At 40.0% G+C, this 27,051-nt stretch overlaps 1 long non-coding RNA gene and 2 pseudogenes across 3 annotated transcripts in view; 2 read left to right on the top strand and 1 right to left on the bottom strand.

Annotated features, from left to right (window-relative positions):
- Nucleotides 1-27,051, bottom strand: part of LOC149049493 (uncharacterized) — a 153,929-nt gene that overhangs the window by 58,906 nt on the left and 67,972 nt on the right. The gene's annotated exons all lie outside the window — the stretch shown is intronic.
- On the top strand, nt 3,567-6,411 carry LOC149049499 (uncharacterized; annotated as a pseudogene).
- Nucleotides 21,852-25,992, top strand: LOC149049500 (uncharacterized; annotated as a pseudogene).

Raw genomic sequence — 27,051 nt, forward strand, 5'->3', positions numbered from 1 at the left:
GTGGTATTTATTCGGTCGACCTTAATGGTGTAGGTGCCTTTAATATCTATATTGTGACCAGGCAACTACCCGTGGATGATGGACAGTGATCAAGAAGAGGGTGTATGGCACTGTTCATTTTAATCGCGCCCGAGAAGACCATAAAAGGGATTCAGTGATTTCCTCATCTATGTATTTGGCTCGGACTGGACAAGATCGAACGTCTGACACAAAACAAGACAGAAAGCAAACTACTAGTGATTCTGGGAGTGAGGGCTAGCAAAATTGTTCACGCCGCGTATGAATGGTTTGGTATTGAAAATATGAAAGCTGATAACAAGCTACGCATCAGCAGTATTTTCAAGCGTTCGTATATGGTTATGCATATCACACTCATGAACCCTACCCATTTATCGACAAGTTCCTTATGACTTGGTGGCAGAGAATCCATCAGGTGACACGAAGGCCTGGAATGTATAGAAAACTAAGCAACAGATTTGATTCTGTAACTTTGATACTCTCAAACATCGCCTCTATAGGTAACAGTATTTCGTAATTATATAAACATAAAGAAGCCAAAAATAGACCAGAGAAAGGCTCTTAACAATTACAGATTGTTGTCAGCTATGAAGCTAAAATATATTTAAGTTTATGTTTTTATTCCTCTCTTCTTCCGTGCAGCTGCAACTGTTGAAGATTCTCTCTCCATTCATAATGGCAAGTTATTTAGTACATGGGATAGATTTCCAGCTGATGGTGGTAACTATACGTTAATGAAGTTTGTACTGTGGACTCAAATTTTAACAGCATCCATCCTCATCCTGTAAGTATTTACACAATTCACTGGGCAAACTTGACCTCCTAAAGCTAATGACAACGATCCCACAACATCTAAAAATCAGACCATGGGACGTTTTCTAAACCCTTCTCCCTAGGGGACCAGTAATTTCTAGCTTTTTTTTTCAGGAAAATTTTTTGTGTCATGAAACAGTTGTTTGTATGAAATAATCTACCAGATTCTCATACAAGGCTCTGTAATATTCACGGGGGTTTGATAAAGCTATTTATGATTTATCAGGCAACTTGATTGATTTGATGAGTCTCTTGATGGATATAAAACACAAAATTTTGTAACATCGTATGGATTATTTCTAATTTGGATCAATCACGCGAACAAGTTCATTGATTTTCAAGGCGAGGCGATCAAACACTGTCCTGAATAGAGAATAAATCGTAGATAAAGTGATCTTAGATTAGATCTCTTATCTAAATAATTATTCATCTTTAAAATTCATTGAAGGGAAATAAGAAACCAGCTTATCCAATCTAAAAATGAACTTTAGGCATCAATTTGTCGCTAGATCCTGCACGTTTCTCAATTTCTCGCCCAGTGACCTATTATACTTCAGGAGGTGATGAAATAACTTAAAGAGACAATGTTACACCCTGTGATCAGCCAGACGAATGACTATAATGTGTTTCAGGCACAGTCTTGCCCATGTAAGATCTTTGGTTCCAGCTGGTGGATATGTCAGTGTAAACAACTCAATCTTTTACAAAATAAGTAGACCAATATTTCGGAAAGGAAATGAAGTTGTACAAAGATTCCAACACTTCTCTCCCCTTTTCAGCAACATCAACTAAGCATACTTCTGAAAGATAACTAATGTAACTCCTTTCGCATTGGTGATATTTATGAATGGCTGTTTTGTTTGAGTTGTAAATAAAATTTAATATATTTTAACAGCCTTTTTGTTTGTTTATTTGACATTTATACAGCAAATAATTTACCATCTCTTACTGAAGTTTCAATTTCATTTTAATTTTACGAAAAGACTTAAAAGTCTCTTCGTAAATAGTACATAAGAAATGCAAGTTTATATTTAAAACAAATTTGCATAGAGGGCAAAAACTTCAATTTAAATGAAGAACAGTGCGACTGTATTAACTTATTTGCCTCTTTCCTATCACTACCGTCACAAAATGTATTCATACTTCACTCAAACAAGTGAAGCATTACATTTTGCGTCAACAGATCGCATCTCATATAACAAAAGACTTTCATTAACCGTGCAGTGGTGTTCTTACAACCCTCTCAACGCAATTACATTTCGCACACAAACTAATCAGTAAAAGAGTTTTAAGGAAAGCCAAGCGGTCTGATCTTTATTTCAGTTGTTGTGGGCGCAGTTTTTTCAGCGTTGCTGGGATCCAAACACACAGATAAACACCATTGAGATTTGAATCCTGACCTGAAGCACAATTGACATAGTATTACCAACCTCCACTGCATCTATTAGAAGCGGTATCTTTATCCCAGGTGACAAACTGGGAGCCATTATGAAGACTGAGAGAGTCGCGATTAACTGTCTTTTCTTAGCAAAAGAATTTTTAGGAAATAATTGTTGATATCAGTATATAGCCAGCCGTTAGACACTTTATTATTTAGGAGCAGGAAGATAAAGTAGGAAATCAAATGTTACGATCTCGGATACATCAATGTTGAAAAGCAAACAAAGCAAAAACAAAAAATAGTTCCGTTGTGGTATTGACTAACTACCGGTGACTCTTCTTCAGTTTGAGAGGCATTTACATGACTCAGAAGATGCTCGCTGTAAACACAGTCGTTTTGCCAACGTGATGGGTAAATAACAAGTTGATTGGTAGAGGAAAAATTGGTCAATCTGTTGCTAGAGACTTACAACGTTAGCTACCCATAATTGTAATGGTATAGAGGCTAGTGACAATGACAATTCGCCAACTTACTAAGAAGATTTCCGATGATCAGCTGATACTTAGCTTCTTCTTTTCCAATTTTTAGTCACGCATACTCAGCGCAAACAGTTTTGTTTTTAGTTACTCCCAGATCTACGCATAGCTTGTCTTTTGACTTATTTCTTGTCAGAGGGCGGATCTTTTTCAATCCAAGTCAATATTCACAATGAGGAAACTACCGAAGCCATGTTTGTAGTCATCCCAGGTGCGCCTGAAATCATCGAAGCCATTCAGCCTCTTCTGGATCACTGTCCATCCTCCACCAGCTGTTGTCTGGTCGCAATATGCATTAAAGGGAGCTTTGTCATCAGGGTAGATTGTATAGACACTGCTAATTCTTTGACCGCCTTTGAAAAGCTCAGTACAGTTCCTGGCTGTTGAAAGAAAAAAAATCAAAGTTTGGTTGGTTTGATTACGTGTATCAGGGAAAGAGCATGAAACAAAGTGTCCTTCCAACTTCTTGTACATCTATTTATTTATTTATCTATTCTTTTTTTTGTGTGTTGCTAGGTGAATTTGCAGATCTGCTCGTTGCCATAAGCCAGGTGCTCATGTGCGAGATAAAAACAAGTTGAGTTGAGGAGTTTGGAGGAACGTGAGCGAATAAAGTTGTAAAAAAGAAAAATCGAATCAGCCAAATCCAAATTGTCGTCCGGCAACGACATTTGTTCCTTCGAGCCAGGTGTTGAGCGAAATCAAGCGAAAAATCGCCGAGTCAAGCTGTTAGTCACCCGTGTACATGTAACTGCGTGTAATATTATCACCGAGCCGTGCGGTTGAGTATTGTGAAGATTCACTCAAGTGGCACTAAGATGAGTACCTCGAACAGAGGAGAAGACAAAAAACCAAGACTGTTTACGCCAAGTGAGTCTACTACTTCAAGTAAACGTTGTGTCTTAAGAAAGTAATGGCAAGCCAAGAAGTTAGCTCTCGAACTAAAAATAGCCGATCAGACGTTCGCAAATAATACTGAGTGTCTGCGAACCGAACAACAGCAGTGTGCAAAGCTATTGGAACTTCAAAAGAAAGCTGAAGAATCAAGATTGGAATATGAGTTCGAAGATGCCATCGCCCAGGAAAAAGGTATGTCGAATAAAGGCGATATTGATGAAGAGTTGAATGAATTACCTTTTGACGGTGTGAACGATCGGGAATCGCGCTTAGACCTGGGAATTACTGAAAACACTGTTGTTCAAAAACCTGAAATTAAATCCATTAAACCAGAAGTCGTAACAGAGGTTTCCAGTCAACCCTGTAAAAAGGAGACATATGAGTCATCTATTGCTAAAGGTCAAGCTGAGTTGTAAACCTATGCCTCAGGAAACCCTAGCGTGCAGACGTCGAAGACAGATCAGTTGTTTGAGAAAACGCTGCCAGCCTTTGTGAAAGTCGTTAAACCAAATGTGCAGACATTTAATGGAAATCCACTAGAGTGCTCAAAATTCAAAGCAGCGTTTAATGTTGAAGTAGATAGAAGGGAAGTTTACGATGCAACACAGAAGCTTAAACTTCTGCTAGATTCTGTTGACGGAAGTGCAAAATCATGTCTAGCAAAATTCATGCCAGGTTTAGACAAATACGAGGAGGCATGGACTGCGCTTCAGGAACGTTTTGGCAGTTTAGACACAGTTTTTTCAGCTGGAAAGAAGTGCATAGATCAAGTTCAGACCATAGAGAAAGAAAGTGGCACGCAGATCAGACAGTATTGTGAGGCGTAAGTGGCCCAGTGGTCAGAGCGCTGGACTCTGGGTCGGACGGCCCGGGTTCGAGTCCTGGATGGGGCACTACGTTGTGGCCTTAAGCAAGTCGCTTCACTCACCATGCTTCGTCTTCTCGGATAAGACGTTAAGCCGGAGGTCCCGTCTCCTGCAGGGTTTGGGGTAGGAGACGTTAATTTCCCACGCACGAGATTACTGTGTGATGGGTGTCCTCCCCTGGGTTGGGTTGGGTGGATTTTAGTGTTGTAATGCGCACTCGATCATATCATCGCATGTTAGACTGCGCAATATAAGAAATAAACATTATTATTATTATTATTATTATTAGTATCAATAAATAGTTTCTGAGCTTTTAGGCATTTTCAAGGAGCACGACTTCCTTCATAAGCTCAACTCGCTGAAGCAACTTAAGTCCCTGAAGCAACTGTTGCTAAACTTCCTGCACGCCTTTGCGGTAATGGGCGGAGTTTGTTGAAGGAAAACCAAAGTTTTCAACCTGGGATTCATTTGCCAATTGGCTGCAAAAAAGAGGCAAAAATCAGTGAGTTCAAGCAGTAGTGGATGCCAGAGAAGAGAGGGTGAAAGCGTTCAGATACATCTAAAGTTGATAGGCGTAAGTCAGCTGACAAATTACAATCTCGGTTGTTTGTAGGAGCCACAGGCGAAGCTTTACGCACCAGCCATGGAACAAAGAGGTGCCCAATTCACCAGTCCACTAATCACACTTTGCAGGAGTGCAAAAGTTTTAAGGGAATGTTGACTAGCGAAAAGGTGAAAATTGTTAAGGAACACTAACTAATTCCGTAGCAGGAATAGATGCAAAGTTGAGAACTGTGACATGCGTGATCATACCCTCGTACATGAAGTCGACTTGAAATTTATTGAACAGGCAAAAGCGAAACGTGAATCAAAACGAGTGCCAGATGTTGAGAGAGATCCAGCACAAGTCTCCTTGAAAGGTAAATGTACTGCGCAAAATTCTAATTTCTTTGCGCATTATAATTTGATGACGTAACAGATATAATTGTTAAGATTTTCTATCGCTAGACAGTGTTATGGACACCTAGAACCAATGGGTAAATATTTACCTTGATTTCTTTTGATATTATCGATATGAACTGAAACTAATTTGTTAACGCATTAGTTTACAGATTTCGAATCTCCGATTCATATCCATGGATTTTGTCATAACCTTCATCCGTTATTTATTGTAATAAAATATCGAGGTTTGGAACCTTTGGTATATTAATGTCCTAACACACCGTCACAGTAAAGACTCGTCAGCACATTAGACTGTGGAGCCCCACGAGGGGTATCTCCAATCAGCGTAAGTAGGTTGTGAAGCTGATACAGTACTTCCCATAGTCTTCGGAGAAAAAGGAAAACAACAAGTGATGGCCTTGCGTGACTTGGGCTGTAACACAACACTTATAGATGAAAGTTTAGCGCTCTCACTTAGACTTCAAGGCAAATATGTAGATCTCGAAATTCAAGGAGTAAATGTGCGGAAGGTGTTTACTTCCCAGCACATCAAGAAATGCCGTGTCGCACGAGTCGGAAGAGAGGAAGTCCAGTACTCCTTGCGAGATGTGATAACAGTTCCTAGCCTGAATGGTCCAGATCAGAAGTTGAAGTGGTCAATAATCAAACAAGAGTATCAGCACCTGAAGAACTTGGACTTACGTGACACCGACACAGGTTCAGTGCAACTCATAATTGGAACTAACAACTCTGACTTGATTCTACCAAAACAAATTGTGAAACCCTCTGGTCAACCGGAACTTGACACAGTACCTTATGCAGTTGAGACCCCACTTGGATGGGCGGTGACTAACTGGTTACCTGGGGGCGAAGAATAGCATCTCCGTACAATGGGTTCGATGTGTATGAAAGAAGTTCAGTTGAAGATGAGGAGCTGAAGCAGCTGGTCGTGGCTTAGTCAGAGATAGAAACGTTAGGTGTAGTGAAGCTAACAGATCCAACCTGTTCAATTGAGGACAAGCGAACATTGTCACCAATGGAAAAGACAACCTTTAAGAATGCGAGTGAAGATGCGTATGTGTCAAGCCTACTTTGGAGAGAAGAGGAACCATCTCTACCCAACAATTACGAAATGGCAAAGAAGAGGCTGCAAACGCTAAAGAAGAAGTTTGAGAGCTGCCCGAGGTCAGAGAGAGATATGCAAAGTCAATCCAGGATGACACTGAGAAAGGCTATGTGAATAAACTGAGTGAAGAGGAAGTACAGTGCGATAGTAAAGTGACTTGGTACTTAACACACAGATTTGTCATTAACCCCAAGAAACCTGATCGTCTGAGAAGAGTATACGATGCATGAGCAAAATTCATGGGACAAAGTTTGAGCGATAAGATCTACACAGGGCCAGATATTCTCTCCTCTCTGTTTGGAGTCTTCCTCAGGTTTTGTGAAGGAAGAATTGCAATGGCTGCTGATGCGAAAGAAATGTACCATGTGCTTCGCCTCCTTGACCATGACAAGCCAGCGATGACATTCATATGGAGAAACTCCATGAGAGAAGAACCGAATGCGTATCTCTTCGAGAGAACAGTGTTTGGAGAAGTGTCTGCACCATCCTGAGCAAAAGGAGGCGAAATGCTGATGAGAATGGGGAAGACTTACCCCTGGGTGTGAAAAGCAGTCCACAAGCACTTTTACATGGATGATGGCCTACCATCAACGGATTCTCGCGAGGAAGCTATTGAAATGCGGAAGAAGATGACTGAGTTGTTGCGCTGTGGAGGTTTCCACCTACATAAGTTCTGACAAATTACCCAGACGTCTTGGCGACCATGCGACCATCCCGGAGCAAGATAGATCTCCACGATTCTTTGAGCTGAGTGAAGACGAGTTGCCAACGGACAGAACTTGGGGCGTCATTTGGGATGCCCAAGAGGATATATGCTCTGGTTTACCGGACTGAAGGGTGATCTAGGTACGACAAGGAGGAATATCTTGAGCCAAGCATTCTCTGTTTCGGATCCAAGAGGACTACTCCACCCATTCACTATCAGAAGTAAGATCATCCTGCAGGGTCTGAATCGTATGAAGTACGGGTGGGACGATGAGTTGAAAGAAGCTGATCTTCAAGAGTGGCGTGAATAGCACAGGGAAGTAGAGAAGCTTGACGAAGTGAGAATTCCAAGAACTTTTCTTCAAGAACAGAAACCCATCCAAGAAACAGCACATCATGTATTTTGTGACGCCAGCCAGGATGCCTATGGCGCGTGTGCGTACCTAAGACGTGCGTTTACAGATGACACACTAGAGTGTAGGCTGGTTGCGGGAAAAGGCCGTATTTCCCCTTTCAAGTGACTATCTATCTGCCGGCTGGAGCCCATGGGAGCTCTACTAGCTGTGCGATTACCTGAAAAACTGGGGAAAGAAATGACTACAAAGATGGAGAAGATTATCTTCTGGAGTTACTCCACCACAGTCTTGCATTTGATCTGCCAGAAAAGTTCCACTTATAAAGCATTCGTCGGCAACCGGGTGTCTGAGATACACACAATTATGAGCAGTCTGGAGACCACCCTAAGGGTGGGCAGAGTGAGTTGGAGAAGCGTGGGAAAGACTTGTACAGTGCACAAAGAAGACGCTGAAGGCAATTCTGGCACACAGGAAGGTTTCCAAAGAAGTGCTGAGAACTACGCTAGTCGAAGTAGAAGGAATACTAAACGGTCGACCGATTACTCATATGTCCAATGATGCAGGGGACATTGAATCGTTAACCCCAAATCATTTCTTGCTGTTGCGGGCGAATCCGAGTTATGAATATGCTGAAGTCAGTGATGGTGAGATAAACTCGACAAAGATGTGGCAACGGTCCCAAGCACTAGCCAATTTCTTTTGGAGACGTTTTACCAAGGAATACTTTCCTAGCCTGACAGAGAGGAAGAAGTGGAAAGAGAAGAAACAAAATTCTGCCCTTGGGCAGAATCATGTCTACTCATCGGGTCGGGATGGGTTAGTTCGGGCATTAATAGTTCTTCATACAGACGATGAACTTCAATCAACTCTGCTGAAATGCCAGGAAGTTCTTGACTCGTTCCAGAGCCTGGAAAATAACTGGGAAAAGAGGATGGACGGTTTGAATGAAAACTGGGAGTCATCAAGGGAGCTGATTTTCAACTTTCATTCTGTGTTCTCAAGGGTCACATATATTAGGCCAGTTGTGTGCCATTTGTGCCAAGGGAAAGTGTGATGACAGAGTAGAGTGTGGTGGAAACAAGATGTGTAGTAAATGTGATGCAATGATCCACCAAGACCTCCTTTTCGATGACAGAAAAGATTTTTTGGATCGTTTCTATGGGCACATACCTCCTACTATCAATGTGAATGAAGATGGGAAGCTAGTGCAGACTGGTTAGTTTATTTACTTAAATGTTGCTAGGCCTCTTATTGCAGTGGGCGTTCATTTTTGTTTTTGTTGATAGATCAAATCAACACGATCTCTCTCTCCAAAGGAGGATAATCATCACTTGCAATGTCTTCTCAAATGAAGTAATGTACTTCATTTAATTTGGCCGTGGTTTTGATAAATAGAATAGGAATAAATGCGTGGATACACAGGAAAGATAAAATGGCGGCTTAAGGCGGCGAAGGGAATCTCAGTAGTTTGGTATTCTAGCGTGAAAAGGCTTGGGTGTTGTGATCTAGTTCTCAAGCAAAAAAGATCGCTATCTGCAATCAGGCTCTATCACCTTTTGAAAAACAAGAAAACATTGAAAAGGTGGTGAGAAAGCAGCAAGTTTTGAAGTCTAAGCGAAAGATGGGTAAGCTGAGTTCCAGTCAAATATCATGACGTTTGGGATGTAACTTCGACACCAAATAAATAGCTTTATATGGCTATACACTCAGAGGATTCTGTTGTGTTCACGTGAAGGCCATTTCAGCTATTTCTGCCACGAGAAATTATTGGCTGCAGCACATTTTGACTGGACTGATTCCGTGTAGTATGTATGTGTACTTCTTTTTGGGTGTTAAACAGGTCAAAGTACCAAGAAATCCTGTGTGATAATTTGATATTCTAAGTTGTAAACATTTTCAATAGTAAGGTAAAGCTTCATCATTCTTTAGAGTTTGCATCTGTTCTGAAAATTTGGGGGAGAGTCGGGGGATCATTATCTATACATATGCATTTAAAAAGTAGCAAAAAAAAGCACTAAGGTAAAATCCAAATTTGCTTAAAAAGTTGATTTTATTGAGAGCAAAATCCTGGATATAGCTTGGGATCTGTGTGATCTTCACAAATTGTTAGTTTTTTTTTGTAAACTTAATTTATAGAAACCCTGTTAATTGTCAGCCTCGAGAACAAGTTTATCATTGCAAGAAAAGCTTGAAGCTTGAAAAATTCACTGATGAAACTGGGCCAGGTGTCATGAGATTTGTACAATAGGAAAAAAATAACAACCGAAAAAAATAATTTGTGTTGATTTACCTATTTTTCGCCAAGATAACTACCAAAACGCTACAAACCAGCTGAAACTATGTTTTTTACAAGATCGCAGCGAAATTTGTCTGAAAACACTAAAATATGGCAGAAATGCACGATTTCTGCAAAATATTACGCCAAAGTTGACAAAAACGTTCAATTCGGATGGAAAACATCTTTTTGTTTTTCTGCAAAAATGAGCTTATTTCAGTTTTAAAAAAGCTGCAAACGAGCTAAAACACAATGTTGTCAGTAAAGTAGTGGTAGAATCTGTGGGAAAACACTAAAACCTCTCTTAAACCCAAATTAAATTGGTAAAATGGGTTAGGGTCAGGGTTAGGGTAACGGCTGGGGTTAAGAATAGAAATTAGTACTCCAGTAAAAATGATGCAACTGGTTAAAATGGTCCAACCATCTAAAATTTGATAAAATGGGCTAAACAGTGAAAATATTTTAATTACATGACATGGTCCAACTGGAAGAAACGATCTCACTTGGTTAAATGGTGCAACTGGTTAACATGATCCAACTTGTTAAAATAATCCCACTATTTAAAATGGACAAACTGGTGGAACCAGTTGATAAGATAAGATAAGACAGATGTAACCAGGGAAAATGGTCTTACTACATAGAATGGTCAAACTGGTGGAAATAGTCTTACTGAATAAAATGGTCCAGCGGCTGGTTCAACCACCTAAACTAGCCAGTGAAACCACTGAAAATGATTCAACTTGAAAAGTGATTCAAGCAGTAAAAATAATCCCTTTAGTCAAAATGATCCAACCGGTAAGAACTGTCTAAACAGTTATACGGTTCTAATCAGTTAAAATCATTCAACCAGTGAAAAGAAATTCCCTAGTCAAAGTGATCCAATTGCTTAAAAAGACCCAGCCAGTTAAATTGACTTATCAGGTTAAAATGATGGAGCCGCTGAAATGGTCCAGCCGGTTAAAATGATCCAACTGGTCAAAATGATCCAACCAGTTCAAATGGTCCGACACGTTAAAGTGATGCAACTGGTTAAAATGATCCAACCCATTAAAATGGTCCGATATAGTGATCTAACCAGTTAAATTGGTTCAACTGATGAAAGTGGTCCAGCTGGTTAAAATTATCGAACCGATTAAAATGGTCCAACTAGTTATCATGATCCAACCAGTAATAGTTGAAATGGTCCAAGTGAAAATGATCCAATCAGCTAATTGTCCAAGACGTTAATTAGACTAAATGGTTCAACTGCTTAAATAGCTTAACTTGAAAAGATGTTCTATCATGGTGAAAATGGTCTTCGTTGATAAAATGGTCCAACCGGTTGAAATCGTTTACCTAGCTAAAATGGTTCAACTAGCTAACATTGACACAGATTGTCTAACCTGATCAAATGGTCCAAACGCCGAAAATGGTCTAGTTAGATAAAATGGTCCCACCAGTGTAGATGGTTTAACCAGTGAAAATGATCCTACCAGCGAAGACACTCCTACTGCCCATTCTTAATGTGACCCTTCTAGTTTAGATGGTCCAAACATTAAAATGATAAAAGCAATCAAAATTGATCCAACCGGTTAGAATGATCCAACTAGTTAAAATTCTTCAAGTGGTTATTTAAGTGACAAAAGTGACTGGATCTTATTCATAATATTTTTCAAGGGGCTAAAACCCTATACCTAAATCCTAACCCTAGCCCTAATTCTAATACTAAACCCCACTAACCCTGAGCAACCCTCACCCTATCCTAAACCCCAATTTAAACCCTTTACCCTACCTTAGGATTGGGTTTAGAGTTTGGATTAGGTTTAGGTTAGCATAGAGTTAGAGCGAACGAAATAACATGATTCCCTATTTCGGAAAAATTAAACTCTATTTTTCCGTTCTGTTTCCGCGCAGCGGAAACACGTTATTCAATTCTTCCTTGGACCTTTCATGTTTCCATTATGATTCCTGAACGGAAATATGACGACATGTTTCCGTTGCATTAGAATATTATCGTTGCCTGTTTTCGTTACGTTTCCTTATACGGATTCAAACTTTTATCGTCAAGTAAAACATTAATATAAAGTGCTGTATAATTCTTGCACCACGTTACTTGAAGTCTTGATCGTTCGAAGGTTAGGGTTAGGGTTAGAGCTAGGGCAGGAGCCCGTCACCTGGTTAGGGTTAGAGTTAGGTTTTAGGGTTTAGGGTTTAGGGTTTAGGGTTTAGGGTTTGGGGTTTAGGTTTATTGTCATTAGGTGTTTAGTTTGGACGTAAGACCAAATCTTTGTGTAGTTAAATTTTTTTTTCTTTTAATATTCCTTTTCCAGCTGATGTATGTATTAGCATGTTTAAATCACCTACAGACAAGGCATACACTTAGTACCAAAATTGCTTCGCATCGAGTACATCACCTAGTACATCATTACATCTTCAGGTGTATACTTGTGAAAATCATACAAATCACAAGCTTTATACAGCGTACAATCAGTGGCAAATTATGTGGAAGGAATGCAGTAGTTTTTAATAGTAAGACTACTTAGTAGCTAAATAACAAATTGCTTAGTCAAAATGTGCCGGCAGCCGGGGATTTGGCCATCTACAACAAAATGTCCGGGGCTTTCTTCACACTTGTTAGACTTCAAGTCTGGACAAGGTTTGGCCTCTATCTCCTATTACTATAGCCAGCTTACCTACTTCTGAAAAACATTTTGACCATGCTGAAAAAAATTTTCAAGAGAAAAATGGCCATAACAAGCCAACTTACTGCAAAGTAAGAAACATAAAAGTTACACTCCAAACTAAAACAGAATATAAGCCTTGCAGGGTTTGATTCTCAATAAAGCTAATTAAAATCGCCAGTCTAGAGTTTTACCTCTCGCTCAAAATGGGCTGGCAGCCTGCAATTTGGCCGCCCAGAATGAAGTACCTTTCGCTGACTTAACACTTTCAGACTGCTTTTCAGGACGAGATTTAGCCTCTACGGCCTATAACTACTGCAGCCAGCTTGTCGGCTACTAAAAAACATTTCGACTGGGCTGTGCAAGTCTTACTAGCATATAAAAAGCACCTTCAGGTAGATTACAGCAAAGCAGACTTTCTACCAAAATGCTTTGCATTAAGTACATCATTACCCTCTTCAGGTATTTCTAGTTTACTTGTGAAAATCCCACAAATCACAAGCTTATAACATCATACATTCAAGTTGACAAAGCAATCAGGGGCAAATTTTTTTATAATAGGATGCAATGATCTTCAGTGTCAAGATTATTTGGTACCTAAATAATAAATTTATCGACAGAAGAAATAACCGTAAACATTTTTTCTTTCTCATCAAATAATGGATGATGACCACCTAAAACAACGAAATAAATCACATTTGTGATCTCACAGGGCTTCAATATGACACAAGTAAGCATATTTTTACTTCCTAAAACTTACAAGTGGCAGAAATAGCTGAAATGGCCTTCACGTGAACACAACAGAATCCTCTGAGTGTATAGTCATGTAAAACTACTTGTTTGGTGTCGAAGTTACATCCCAAACGTCATGACATTTGACTGAAACTCAGGTTATCCATCTTTCGTTTGACTTCAAAACTTGCTGCTTTCTCACCACTATTTCAATTTTTTCTTGTTTTTCAAAAGGTGGTAAAGCCTGATTGCAGATAGTGATCTTTTTTACTTGAGAACTAGATCACAACACCCAAGCCTTTTCAAGCTAGAATACCAAACTACTGAGATTCCTTTCGCCGCCTTAAGCCACCATTTTATCTTTCCTGTATATCCACATATCTATTCCCAGTCTATTTATTGAAACCGCGGTAAAATTAAGTGAGGTATATTATTTCATTTGAGAAGACATTGCAAGTGATGATTATCCTCCTTTGGAGAGAGAGATCGTGTTGATTTGATCTATCAACAAGAACAAAAATAAACGCCCATTACAATAAGAAACCTAAAAACATTAAAGCAAATAAACTAACTAGTCTGCACTAACTTCCCATCTTCATTCATATTGACAGTATGAAGTATGTGCCTGTAGAAACCATCCACAAAAGCTTCCCTGTCATCGAAAAGGAGGTCTTGATGGATCATCGCATCACATTCACTACGCATCTTCTTTCCACCACACTCTACCATCTGACATCACACTTTCCCTCGGCACAAATGGAACACAACTGGCCTAATATATATGACCCTTGAGTACACAGAAGGGAAGTTGAAAATCAGCTCCCTTGATGACTCCCATTTTTTTTTTTCAAACTATCCATTTTTTTCCAGTTATTTTCCGGGCTCTGGAACGACTTAAGAACTTCCTGGCAGTTCAGCAGAGGTGATTGAAGTTCATCGTCTTTATGAAAAAAAACATCTCACTTTTAGCTTGAAACATTTTGGAAACTTTAAAACATGTAAATAAATGGAATGATGCGAACTAATTTTAATTTTCATGAGTGGATGATTTCATTATTAGCCATAAAGGAGATGTATAAAAAGCTTTCATAAATCAAAATTGACACAAGATTTGGTTATAAATGTACCAAAAAAAAATTTCTTACACTTTCTTACGCACTTACGCCAGGAATTGGCTCTATTATTGAAGAGAGGATGACGGTTAGGAGGTTCATATCAAACGCTACGAGGACTTTTAATATTACAACGAATGATTCTGGGTCGGGTTGTCCCTGATGGGAAACTGCTTAATTTTAACAAATAATTTTAAAGTACCATTATCTTTCGCTTCGCTCGGCAATGTTGTATGTAGCTTGATAAACGGAAAAAAGGAAACTAACGACAACAAACTGATAAAAATATCGTAAAATCACCTTCTTCTGTTGCACTGCAGAGCGCTGTATTCGTCACCTTTTTTTCACGCGGCCGATACTCGTGCTTGTATTTCCTCAAACCAGTGGTGGAGTCCCTATAAAATTCCAAATCACTTCAGCCTTTTTTCCTCTAACGTGATATTTCTTTTTCTCCAAGCAAACTTGTTGCTTCTTGTAGCATAGCATCGAGAAATTCTTTTATTCTTTGACACCTTCTTCACCACTATTTTGCATTTTGTGACTCGCGCAACCTTAATCGCTCCAGTCTACTGCTGGCCTCACGATCATATCAATGTTGAATGATAATACTTCATTTTTTCACATTTGAGAAGTTATGATAATCTTTCGTTCAGGAAGGAGATCGTGTTGCGAAATTTCAATGCCTGGCATATCAACTCCGCCCACTGAGAATTGAAACTGGATTTTGGGCATCGAAGGCTCGATTTATTCCTTTGGGTATTAGCTTCGGGGGGCCACGTAGACCCGCAGAAACCGCAATTATTAAGTTCGGGATTCATTCGCTCTAGAAAAAGTGAGATCTTTTGGAGAAAAACTCTGAGGAATGAAACAATAGCGCAGTTAAGCGACCTCTAGTGAGAGTGTCTACTAGTGCATCCTTTTTGTTTTGACGACTCGATGAACCTCAAATAATGATTGAAAACATTTTATTCCTTCAAGTTTTTTCGCTCAATGTTCGCAAGTTTTACTTGTATTTATTAAAACAGGGCATTTTCAGAGCTTTAAAAGAGATACTGAAGGAGCATATTTGATAGTTGTAGGCCAAAGTTCTTGTTATTGGCGTTTTAATTTAAGCACAGCCACCTTTTTCAGGCACGTGTGAAGAATGAATTCTAAAGAAAGACCGCAGACATTTTATGCGTTCAAGTTTTTTTTCGCCGAGTCTTTTCAATTTTCATCTGCATAAAATAAAAAAGGGCATCTTGTGAGCTTTCTAGAGAGACCTTTTAACGAGGTGCGTGTAAAGCGTGTTTGCAAGTCGTGCATTCGCGAACATTCAGATAACACGTGCCAAATCACAATATATGGCTTCGAGTCTGGCAGCTCTTAACACATGTTTGCGATTCTGAAATTTACTAGGAGCCTTTGAAAGCAATTGATGGGGGAAGTGTTTGTGGGACTGGTGCGTTTGCGAGCCGTTTTTGTCAATGAACACCAAACTTCCGTTGTTTACATTAAAGCTATTGTTTCCAGTTGAAAGAGAAAATAGAAAAACTTCAAATACTAATCTTGGATCATTTGCAGAGAAAAACAAAATCAACAATTTTGTTTTGGAACGCTAGTCCAACAGAATATGACACAGAGAGCACGTGGAAGAAATAGAAAAGAGTTTTAGCCAAGTTCACGGCAAACGCGAATGTCAAATTTCGCCTACTTTTCTTCTTATCCAATAGATCCAACAGAGAAATACACAATACTGCTCTAAAAGCTGAAAGGCAGACGACAAAGTTCAATTCTTGCCATTTGCCGTTCGCATACGCGAGGCCGTTTACTTAACTTATGTTTTATTATAGAGATATTCGACGTTCTTTCCTTCGTGGTTAAGAAATTTAGAGAAAAATTTTCAGAATTAAAGCTATTGTTCGTTTTTGGACGATAAACAAAAGAAAATTATGACACACATCATCAAAGGGCGTTCCGATTTCTCTAGCGGTCTTACTTTTCCAAGTGAAATCAAACAAGAACCTTACTGATTCGAAACATTCGCATGAATATGAAACGTGGTACACACTTAAATCGACGTGAAGTTGTTTTGGTTTAAAAGCGAAAAATTGCAACAATTGATTTGGACTTTTCTCATAATAAAATCTAGAGCCTTACGTTTTATTTTACTGATACCACCCCCGAATATATTAATTTGTTATTACACCGCCATGGTTGACAACACCTAAGATTTGAACACGTTTCAGCGTAATTACAGAACATAAGTAAAATTGTTTAATCGTCAATTTATGAATTATTTTTGCCCTGAAACAGGACATCGATGATACTGAGAAACGAGGGAGTAATGTCGGAGTTCTACACTCTCTACAGCTAGCGGTGGAATGAATTCAATATATAGATGGCGGTTGGTGTTCTCGGGTTTTAAGTGCCACTCTCGCTAAGAGCGGTCCTCTCGACTTCCCGTCGGAAAAAAAGTTTTCTCTTTTTTTTGCCCATGAAAAGGGTTTAGGACACATGTTTCAAAAATATTTTAGCTGCCCTCCAATTCTCTTTTTTTACGTCCCCACAAGCGAAAACTGATTTTTGGCCAGACCACCCCTGTGGACAGCAATCGAAAGTGTAAATTTCAAAGATTTTGTCAAGCGCACAGCGACTGCAACAATGTAGTTTCCGGAATTCTATCTTGCTACAAGTTACAAGATGTATTCAGTTAGTTCACGGACAAAATATGGAAACTTCAGCTGACATATTTTTCATCAGCGTGATCAGAGGAGACCCTTCTCCAGGACCTTAGTTTGCATATCGAAAATTTACTACTTTGTACAAAAGAAGTCTCAAAATGCAGGCGTTAATCGGGCTGAAAAAGCAACAATGTGTTTGCTCAATTGCGCTCGTGTCAAAGATCATTTGCATGATTCCTAAAATTGACCAAGATCTCTCTTTTTGCTTGCGCGCTTGCGTGACTTACAAAGTAGACAAAAATAAAATTTGGCACTCTGGTCATAACAGACATATCGCGTTGCTTAAAAGGACACACAAACAAGTTGAAATAGGTTACAGTGTTTATATTTACAAAATAACAGGCATACACTCTGAAATAGTTTTTTCAGTTTCTCCCGAGATTTAATTCACGGAACCCGATGAACTAACCCTCCTTTTCGCAGATTTGTTTACATCATCAATGATGTTACGCTCCTATGGATCACAACGGTTTTAAGCGACAAACTCGGGTGACGCTATATCGAAGGCGTTCGTCGAGGGTCGAACACACAAGTTTATAGTACAGCGGTTAAACTTAAATTACGTCATGTAAGCTGCAGCGCTTGTTCCCCCCGAAACGTTCAAACCTGAGATGTACAAAAACGTACTGAACAAAGGACCCTTAAGGTCTTGGGCAGTTTCTTGATTTTGTGTGAGTATTTTGTGGTTGTCATAAAATAACTACTGATATATATTTCTTTTCAACAATTTTCACGGGATTTTTGTCATCAAGCTAGATGCGAAAACAATTTTCTTTTATGGTGGGCACAGAAAATAGCATTACACCGCTACTATTTTCTTCCAGTATCAGTCTTTAGGACAAGAAGAAATATTACTAAATGCATGATCGCTTAGTTCGTAACGATTCCCGAAATCCTAGATTTATGAAAACAAGCCATCGATCTATACTTCGCTGTTTTTGTATACTCACATGTGGCTCACAGACAAATATATACAAAAACTAATCACAATTTTTTCAGTATGTTGGAGCTATTTACCAGGTTATCCATGCGTCATTAAGCTTAACAGTAACGTTTGAAATTTAGACGGTAACGTCGTCTCTTCTCTAAAAAGTAAGTTTTAAGAGATTATCTTTGCAGCGTTGACTCCTTTGAGAGGAGTTCAATGTTTTTTACTTGTGTGTTACGAAAAACTTGTGAACACTGAAACGTCAAATGATTTGTGAAATTGTACACACCCTACGTCTGAAGTAAATGGATGTAAATGACCTTCCCGATTTTGTGTCAACAGGAAATACTTTTTTTGAGGGTTGTACCACCTTAGTGTATGCGGATGATACCACTTTATAATGCATAGGCCCTAATGTTGAAGTTGTTGTCTCCTTTTAAATTCTGTGATGGATCAGATCTCATTATGGAGTATGAAAAATAAGCTTATTATTCACCCTGCTAAGACAGAAGGTACAATTTTGAGGATAACTCCTTTTATTGGCCCTATCCAGCCCATACCTTTTGACTCTGGTTTTGTTAAAATTGTCACATTGGCTACCTATCTTGGTGTTACAATTGACAACTATTTCCTTTAGTCTATTCACACTTGGAAGGTTAAAACAGCTGCCCTGAGAATAATGAAACCTTTTCCCAAATATGTCTTGCGGGACATTTATTTCAAAGCTGTTATTCCCTGTGTGACCTCTGCTATCTCAACTTGGGGTAATTGCTCCACCCCTCTTCTACAATTATTGAATCGCCATCCATGCTAGAGGGTGTCGCATAACAAACAAGGTACAATCAATCGACAGTAATAGCACTACTCTGAAGGAATTTAAGCGGCTTCCAATTGATCTTCTCTCTAAGAGGCGTATCCTTTTGTTGATGTTTAAAGTATTTTATGGCTTAGAACTGTAACCAATTCTAGATCTCTTCACAATGAAAGTTATTACTAAATCAACTCGCGTGCCAAACCCGATGACCATCAAAAGGGTTATTTCAAATGCTAACAAGGGCAGACAAAGTAGCTAGAGAGAGTCTCTGAGTAGTTCACTTTCATGCAACGTACGTGGAAGTACTGACCACAACTATTGCATCCCAGCCAGTCTTCTCCATTGTCGTCATGACAGACTTTGACTTCATCTACAACGCTTACCAAGATTAAAGGATTTACAGTTTGGAAACAAGCTGTGACTTAGGTTAATTACTCGTGGATGTCATCGTAACAACAGCCAAATACAATTGACGTTATTCGTGCACGTTCGATTACTTTGTCGAAAGCTGTATCTACAGTGGATTCTTCGCACAGACACCTCGCAAACTGAAAGAAACGATCAAAAATGATAATCAATCATTAGGAAAAAACCGTGAGGAATATGCAATATTCCCTTAAATCCTTTCTAAGCAGAACATATTGGTTGTTAAGGTATATTTAATCAAATGCACTTCTTCTGGCGGCTAGCCTATCGAACCGTAACGCTCGTCATCTTGTGAGGGTAAAGATTCCGTGCCCTAACATCTCATGATTAAAAGAGAGTATTGACTTCTGTATTAAACTTAAAGCGAAAAGTCACGAGCGGTGGCGAGTTGGCTACTTACGAGACAAATGAGATTTCCGCAGTTGTGCACATCCTTCTGTTTGAAGTGCACTGGCTCGATGCAAGGCCATGATAGGGAAAGCCAGCCCGTTTTGGTGTCGGCGACCTCACTACAAATATAATGACAGGCAAATAAAGGGTTACTTTATGCTCAAACTGACTGCCGTTTTAAATTGAAGGAGCAGATTTTTTTCACTTACGACTTTATAATTCTACTCTTGTTGTAACTACTGAAAGTAGACATTGCATGCCTATCATGTTCGTTCTTCTGTTGGCAGAACAAGGCAAGTCAATAAGTCATGTATACAGTACTTGTTCTTACCTTATCTTATCTATCTGTGATGCGAGAGGAGGATTTGTTAGGGGACTTGTTTGTCGTTGAACATCTCCTGCCAATGGGTCAAAGTAGTACCTGGTTGCTTTCGATTTGCCCAAGAGCTTTAAAACAAGGAATTAGGGTTCATGGTTTCACCTCAAATTAATCATCTACCTTTCATTAATTGCATTTGCTATGAATTGGTTATCTCTTTCAGCAAACCTCTTTGATTTAGTTAAAAGGAAAGCCTACCAATAGAGTCCAGTGGTTTCCAGATTTTACGATCGGAAAAAATATCCCGGTAACATTAAAGAAGCTCTCTCCTAACCACAGCAAACGCGTACTACGTCAAATTTAACAGTTCCAGCCAAAGTGCTGTCTGCGCAGAAAAGGCCGTTATATTGTAGGTTCAATTTCCATAGCACAGCTTCCACCACCTCGTATAATAGAAGAGACACAAACATATAAGACAAAGTCCACAACCTACAAGGCGATCGTTCTTGATTGTAGGTTATACATTATAATATTTTTTAACGCAGATTGTTTTATGAACATACTACCTTGTCTACGAGCCAACCCCCGACAAAGTCCTTCATAGAGTTCGTCTCTGAGGAGTGTTGCACGGCCGCATGTGGAGGAAGAAGTGTCCATAGGTCGCCAACCATTAGTCTTGAAGGACCGATCTCAAGCATTACGTGGTGCATCCCTAGGTTAACTCCCTTTGTATTGAGAAGACGCGTGACAAAGTCACATTTACAAATACGCTGTGGGCCATCAAAGGTGATTTCTCCGAAAGAGACAGAAACGAAAAATAGAAACAACGGCGAAATTTGCTAGAGCAATACCTCCTTAAAATCACAGAGCTTAGCACGATAAATGATCTTACCGTGTAGTGTCTGTTGCTTGCTTGGATTCCTCAGAAATTCCCTTTTTTTTTTTTTATTTGTCTTGGTCTCTGTCCTCGCTACTCAAAGTCAAGTCCACAATTACTTCTTCAGTTTGCTGAAAAATTTGATGAACAATGTAAGTGGTAGGAACGTTTTTTTCAATTTTTATGCGATAGAAAAAAATGATCTGATCATAAAGACGAAAATTCGTTCCCTAAGTTTTCACGTGTAAATACCTATTTGTTTTTAAGATGACTAAATAAGTTGTATTCGAATATATCTATCAATACTCTTGTCGTTAAGCTGCCTCGCTCGTCATTTTTCGGCGCCCTTCAAGTTTGTCTGGCAACACGATAGGTGTAGAGGTCCTCTTCTTCCATTTTCTCCGTTTAGGTAGCTTTTTGTGAAACACCTGGTGGTATTCAACTTTATTCGCTTTAAATTTTTTTCTTTACCGGACTATTTCTAAGAGGAAGGCCTGTTTTTTGGGACAATTTTTTGTCAGCACGTCGTATTCTTACGCCAATTAATGCCTCCCTGAGTATGTTGCTGTTATCCACGAGAAAAGCAACATCTTTCGCAGCGTTCAATTGCTTTTGAAGGTTCTTTCTAAGTCTTGTGCACGTGCTGAGGGAAGGCTGACCAGTTTTAACCCCTTCAGTTCCTCTTCCATCACCTTGTGCTTCTGTGATGTCCTCAGAAGTTTCCTGGATATCCAGCAGTTCGGAACGGGCTGCTTTCATTAAATGCATCTTCTGTCTCTTCAATGGAATTTTCTTTTCTTATTTGAGCATTAGGCAGTGGCACATCTTCTTCACCGGACACCAGGAAATTAACATTTAAATATTCGGTGTCAAGAGTGATAAATACACTGGTTTTATAGTCCTCTGGAAGGACATTAAAGTCCCACTCTCGGTAGCCTTTGAACACCGCAAAGAAATGCTTGCAAGGGTATTGGGACTTCTGCCACCCTTCTCAAGTGCAGCTTGGAATTTTTAACTGAACAAGGTGTTTCTGTTTTTACCTACTGGAACTTTTCACGTGAAATTCACCTTTCTGAAAATTAACAGAGGATACATTGCCATCTTGGCATTCGCCTGCCTGAAAGCGAGTTTCAAACAGTGCTTCACTAATTGTGGGGTCTGCAGGTAAACAGGAACGGAAGAAATGTACCTTCCATAAGCACTACTAAATTTAATTTGCTTTACAGGTAGTGCTGATAGGAATCCGGAATAATTGATTTTACTTAAATAGTGGCGATACCATACACGGACTTGTCCATTGATCTTGGTAAATACTCGTATTTAAATACTTTGTTCTCTGCTAAATTCCGTTGTTGGTATGTTGGCTTCAATTAGGACACTTCAGAACAGCTTAAATACAGTGAGCCGCTGGCCTCGTTGACTGTTTTGTGCATTTTGAGATGTTGAGTTTCATAAAAGCACATGGCATGTTTTGTAATTTGTGTTTTCGAGCTTATTCGGTTTCTCAGTGATCTGGCACGAAAAACTTTCAATCGTTCGTTAGTGAACCGTTGGTTAGCTAGTTTATTTGTTCGTTCCAGTTCATTCGCTCGGCGTGATGGAGTTTGTTTGCCAATTTGCATGGAATAATAATACAGTTCAACGCATATCAAAGTATTCAGCTGTCCTTGATCACGAAGTAGAGACACTGGGTCTGTACATCATTCAAAGTTTTTCTCCGCGTCGATGTGTTAACAAGATGTCAGGTGAAGCGAAACGTATGTCGCTTACGAAAGAATTGCTACCGAGCGAAGGACCTCGTCAGGAAAACACTATTTCATCTCATTAGGTTACACAATCCGAAAAGGCGGATTCCAGGTCTGAATTTGTGGCGAGTAAAAGACAGATAGTGCCGTCGAAGACTATCGATTCAGAGGAATTTAGGATTGAGAGAGCGATTGATTTGAAAGCAAGGAGAGCGGGACATTTGGGAGACGTGAGAAATTAAATTTAGTTCAAGATTTGCTAGCTGGCGGAGCAATTGAGAAGGAAGTACTTCGAAGTGTAGATGATTATGAACATGCTTCTCACAGATTTGTAGATGCTCATGAAAAGTATTTGCGATTTAAGGATGACGAAGGAGGAAGGCTGTGGCTAAAGAAAGTTACGAGAAAGAGATTGAGCGCAAATTTCTTCTGGATGTTGATATCAACGAGTGGAAATTTAACATGAAGTATGAGAAGAAAACAAACGAGAAATCGAGCCGCCATTCGCGTCGGTCAAGTAAGACGGGAGAGGATTCCTGTTCCACTCGTAGTAGCGTAAAGGAAAAGAGAAGAATTGTCGTAGAAGCGAGATTGAAGACGGAGGCTTTAGAAGAAAAGCAGAGTTTAGAACGTCGCTTAGAAGAAGAGGAAGTTGAGTTTAAAAGAAGAGAACTTGAGGAGGAAAGAAAGCGAAGCAAGGCTGAGTTAGCGAGGAAACTGGAAAAGATGACAGCAGAAATAGAAGTAAAGAAGTCTGCGGTCGAGTTTAAAATGGAACAAGAAGAATTACAAAGCTAATACTCAGATGACAGAAGTGGAGTAGACGAGGCAAGTCCAGCCCTGGCCCCGAAGGTGAGTCCTGATGTAACACGCCTCCCAATAAGCTCATCATCTAAAACATTGCCGGGTGTGCTTCCCGTACTTCATGTTCAAACAGTGGGAACGCCCAAGGAGGCGATAGTCAAACAGGAGGTGTCGTCAGCATCAATTCCTTCCCTGAGTGATGTGTCATCCCTTTACGCACCCCTACCTAACCTGTTAGCATTGCAGCATCCCTTGTGTACACCCACCGAAAGAGACAACATGCTAAAAGGAAAGAGTTCATCCCCTCTAGAACAGCATGTAAGTGAGCAGTGAACACCCTCTAGGAGTACATCATCCGAATCTCAGGTAGCTCCTCAACCAGTTCACACCCCTGTCGAGCAAGCTTTGGTACAAACCGCCCAACAACTTGCACAACAGTCGGCACAACAAGTGCATCATCCATAACCTCAAGCAGACATGGCTCCTTGGTTAACGATAGCAGAAGCACTTAAGCAAGGTCCCTCGCAGCCAAAGATAGAACTGATGAAGTTTTGATGAGATCCCACGGAATATGCTGAATTTACTGTCGACTCTCGTGACCACATCGAGAGCCAGGTGACCGATGATTCTCAGAGATTGACCCGTATGCTAACAAATTGTGTCGGAAAGGCCAAGGATGTAATCAAGAGTTGTGTTAATCTTCTCATGGTCCAGAGATATGAAGAAGCTTGGAAAACCCTAGTGAAGAATTTTGGTCAACCCCATATGGTGGCCGAAGTACACTTGAGAAAACTGGAGAGTTTAAAGTAATCTAATGGACTTCAACGGACGACTTGAAGATGTGAAGAAAGTGTTAACTACTATGAGGCCCCGTTATGCAGCTCGTCTCGATAAAGAAAATATGATCCTGACACTGGTGTGGAAACTGCCTAATGAAAGCCTGAAACGAAAATGGACAGATATTGCTAGTGATATTATCCAATCCAAGGGCCAGGTTAACTTTGCCGACTTCTTGAGCTTTATCCAGAAGAGGGCTGATTGCTTGAACAATCGTTTTGGGCAAGAACTGAAGCCATCACCAGCGCAAAATGACAGAGAAATAAGATCAGTTAATAGGGACAGACAAGAGCCACTGCCAAGAGCTACTACCCTTCATGTCGCTGCCGACAATAACGCACCCAGAAGGCCTGGCGGTGCGAAATCAACTACCTTAAAGCTTTATCATTGTTCTGGTTCACACGCGGTTTGGCAGTGTGAGAGTTTTAGAAGTGCACCTTATGAGGAACGATTACGAACTGTACAGTTGAAGAGATTGTGTGGAAGTTGCCTGGGACAAGGACATTTTAAAAGAGATTGCATGAGGAAATTTACCTGTCGAAAGCCGGGGTGTGGGAAGAGGCACCACTTCCTCATCCACCCTCCTGACAAGCGGAATACCACAGACCCTGCAGTGAAGACGAGCAGTGTCGAGCAAGGACCAGCTATTATAAACCAGAGCTCTGTTGGTGGAACAGCCGCTGCACCCATCGAACCGAATCCTTCTTTGGTTGCCCAGCCAGTTACCGTATCGTGTACCTTCAGAGAATCTGCTCCCGTTGAAACATCCAGAAACAGTCGGCCAAGAGTTTGCTTTAAGGTAGTTTCAGTGAAAGTTAGCGGTCTGGGTAGTCATAAGCAGATTACAACGTACGCATTCCAAAACAATGGCTCAGACGCCACACTCTGCCCAAGAGGACTGCTGGAAGAATCGGGCGTTGGTTACTTAGTTAACTAACCCTTTTGAAAGAAATTTTTACGACACCCATGGAGCGCTTCGACATTTGAGTGCTTTTATCACCCACGAAAAAAAAAACTGAGTTTGATGGTTGATTGCTCAAATTAACGAACCAAGTCCGGGTCTCAATAACTGGCCCGTACACAGCTCACTACCCCAACCCCCTACCCTTTTTGATAAAAGCTTTGTTATGCGATTTCTTTTGTTAAGGGTAACGAGCGGCTGAACACCGACCAGATCCTACAGGAAAACCAGAGATATGTAGTCGTGATCTTTATCCTAAACTTGTTGCGAGAACAGCAACGTTAACATCGCTAGTCGAAATATTCTGCGTCCAGACTATCCTGCGCGACTTCGGTTTCTTAAATGAGAAAGTGAAAGTTAGCGGTCTGGGTAGTCATAAGCAGATTACAACGTACGCATTCCAAAACAATGGCTCAGACGCCACACTCTGCCCAAGAGGACTGCTGGAAGAATCGGGCGTTGAAAAAGAGTCCACAGATTTCAGGCTTACCACAGTGAATCATGAAGGGAAAGAATACGGTGGTCGAGCCAGCTTGAAGATAGAAGCCCTAGATGGAAAGACAAAGTTCACCCTCGACCAGGTTTTAACTACTGAACGCCTTCCTATTGGAGAGAAGCACTTTACCAACAACAGAGAATTGAGTAAGTGGCCTCACCTTGACGGTATCTATCTCCTACAAGTAGACGAACGCAAAAGAGTAACACTTGGGATAGACAGTGTATGGTCCCATGGGCGAATCAAGTGGTGATGGCGTGTCTATCAATTTCGTTGAGAGTGATCATGAAGAAATACTAAGCACGCAATTGGATCGTTTGTACAAGTGTTGTCTTTATAACGCTATTATTGATAGAAATAGACGATACTGCTCCAATTGACACTGCATTTGGAGTTCAGCAAGAACAAATTAACTTAAATATAGGTTTTACATTAAAAAAAAAAAAGAACGGAAGTTTACTTATAGTACTACATCCTCAACAATGCAAAAGGTGCGTCTCTATACAAAGGCAATTGCGCTCTAGCAACCCCAATATCGCAAAATATCGGCCGTGTTAGGATAAAATACAGAAACAATATTACTTCAAAGAGCCGAGAGATTTTTTGCAAAATTGATATGTCAATTAGGAAAAAGATTGTAAACGCTTGATGGGTATAATTTTGTGTACTCGTTGACTAACTGTGTATGTTATGACTCCAGCTCTTCGGCCATTGTCTGAATAATGCGAGGCAGAAATAGGGTGTTGATTTTCTTTTTGTTCTACTTAGTTAACTAACCCTTTTGAAAGAAATTTTTACGACACCCATGGAGCGATTCGGCATTTGAGTATTTTTATCATCCACGAAAAAAAAAAAAAAGAGTTTGATGGTTGATTGTTCAAATTAACGAACCAAGTCCGGGTCCTAATAACTGGCCCGTATACAGCACCCTACCCCCAACCCCCTACCCTTTTTGATAAAAGCTTTGTTATGCGATTTCTTTTGTTAAGGGTAACGAGTGGCTGAACACCGACCAGATCCTACAGGAAAACCAGAGATATGTAGTCCTGATCTTTATCCTAAACTTGTTGCGAGAACAGCAACGTTAACATCGCTAGTTGAAATATTCTGCGTCCAGACTATCCCGCGCGACTTCGGTTTGTTAAATGATGTTCTTAACGTATTGCTCAACTACCCTTATATTGCCATTGTGATGTAATGACCTGGGTTGACAACGTTTTCGTTCTATTTATCAAGTAACATTCAAGACGTGCTGTAATTCATTAACACGAGTTTAGATCTGTTAAAAAGGCAAAGGATCTTCTTCTTGGTC

The sequence above is a fragment of the Pocillopora damicornis genome, chromosome 2 (genome assembly GCF_964200805.1).
Source record: "Pocillopora damicornis chromosome 2, jaPocDami1.2, whole genome shotgun sequence".
NCBI lineage: Eukaryota > Metazoa > Cnidaria > Anthozoa > Scleractinia > Pocilloporidae > Pocillopora > Pocillopora damicornis.